The sequence below is a fragment of the Narcine bancroftii genome, chromosome 2 (assembly GCF_036971445.1).
Source record: "Narcine bancroftii isolate sNarBan1 chromosome 2, sNarBan1.hap1, whole genome shotgun sequence".
Lineage (NCBI taxonomy): Eukaryota > Metazoa > Chordata > Chondrichthyes > Torpediniformes > Narcinidae > Narcine > Narcine bancroftii.
Window position 1 is genome coordinate 145712277 of NC_091470.1, and position 2306 is coordinate 145714582.

The following is a 2306-nucleotide window of genomic DNA, read 5'->3' on the forward strand; positions in this document are numbered from 1 at the left end:
CATTATATATACTTTACAATTTTTAAGGACCCTTCCACCCTGCACACACCATCTTTCAGATGCTCCCATTGTGGAAGAGATATAGGAGGATCAGAGCCAGCACCACCAGGCTGAGGAACAGCTTCTTCTCACAGGCACTAAGAATGCTGAATGACCAAAGGAACTGCTCACACAAACCCTCTGAGACTGTGCTATTTATTAGACAATATTTTATTTATATATGTCGATAGGTGTATGCACTGCAAATATCTGTGTTATGTCTGGTTGTGTGTCTGCGTGTTTTGCACTGAGGACTAGAGAGCGCTGTTTGGTCAGGTTGTACGTACAATCAGATGATAATAAACGACCCTGGACTCAATGTTCCTGGAAAAGCATCCTGATCTCCTGGCTGAGGTTGATTGAGCTAGGGGTAGACGCTGCTTGTTGATCATTGCTGACTGGGGAAATTCTGCACCCACCACTCAATCTGGTCAGCCTCCCCCACCCCCCTCAGACTGGTCAGGTCCTCCCTACCCCCCCCTCACCCAATTCCTCCCAGTCAGCACCTCCCGTCAAATCATATGTGGGGGCAGCGGAGAAGCATCGCTGTGGGCTTACATACCTGAAGGAAAGGGCATGCTGAGAAAACGTTTTAAAAATTAATCTTGCGATCTGACAAAATTCATCAATGGTCCCCTCTCCCTTCTTCAATCCAAAGCTGAGCATCATTCTCCTTAAACCGAACTGAACACCCAAACTCCCCTCCACTCCCGGGCCATCCATCCCCAGCAAGGCTTCCTCTCATTGCATTCGGCCCAAAACTGGGGAGACTCCCCTGATCCATCCATCCCAGGTCCTCAACTTTGGTCACAGGAAGAGGATGCCGACTGCTGCCCAACAGTGAGGCACCTCATTTGCTGGCAGGTGGGAGGTGGAAAGTTGAGGAGGTCAGTGGTGCAGAGGTCACTGAGGGACTCTGCCAATGGGATGAATTTCTGGGAAGAATGAATGCATGATGTGGACCTGTTGATCAGGTCTGACTATCTGAACTGACCATAATTTGGGTTTAAGGGGACAAATATTGAGCAGAGGGGAATCCCTCTGCTCTTTGTTGAAATGGTGCCGAGGGTTTCCTATTCATTGCCAGCATCTGCCTCGCTCCACTCTCACTCCTGGTCCAGATCTGAATGATTTCTGCCCCACTCTTCAGAACAGGATCTGGATTGCCACCTTGTGACTCCTCCTGCAGAGATATTGCTTACATTTGAGTTTAGTCAGTAGCGGGGAAGTCAGCGATTGCAACATCAACCACATTGGACCTGCAATGCATCACTAAGGGGGCAAATGATGACCCTCTGCCTGAATTTCTTGTGGAAGGCAACACATTATTAAAGCTGATCAAGCTCAATCCAGACCTGCAGTGCTGACTGTGTGGATTTTGCCAGTTCTCCCTCGGGCCAGGTGGGTTCCCCCCCCCCCCCCACCCCTCACCCCTGCAGGGGCTTCACTTTCTTTCTGTCCCCAAAAAGACGTGCAGTGTGCAGATGAGTGGCAGAATGAAGGGGGAGCTGCTGAGAATGGGATTAATGTCAGATTAGAGTAAAAGGGTCATTGATGGTGGGTTTGGGCCCAAGAGCTTGTTTCCATGTTGCATCTTTCAATGGTTATCATTTTGTTAATATCTCATCCAATTCACCAAGGCTCAAGTTCAAGTTTATTGTCATCTCATTGTACAAGCACAACCCGATGAAACAGTGTTCTCCGGGTCTCAGAGCAAAACACACACCAGACATAACACACATCCAGCCAAGCAGTACGCATGTACAGATGTAAAAGCAAACAAATATTGTTAAATAAATAGTAGGATCTCAGAGGGTTAGTACGAGCAGTTCATTCAGTCAGCTACTGGAAAATTGGTTTGTAAACTCTGTGTGACATGTCGTCTCTGTCGATCCGTGCTTTGCTGCAGCTCTCTCTTCCAGAAATAAAGAATTAACTTTTATTCCTTTCCTGCTGTAAACAAAAAGCTGGTGGACGGGTGGGTGAAGGTCTTTCGCAAATACTCAGCCTCCACCGAGTTAACACATCGACAATGTGCAAACACCAAACAGAACGTGAACTTTAGTGAAAAGGCCATGTTGACATGAAGTTTCTGTGATTCACAAAGACTGGTGACTCCTGACTTTGGATTCCAAATCCAAAATCCACCCAGCAGAAACAAATAACTATGAGAACAACATGTTCCAGAAATTTCTAAAGCTCTTGGACACGAGGTTGTTTCTCTTCCCTGTGAATGGGCAGCCTTCCACATTGCTGCTCAAACAGAC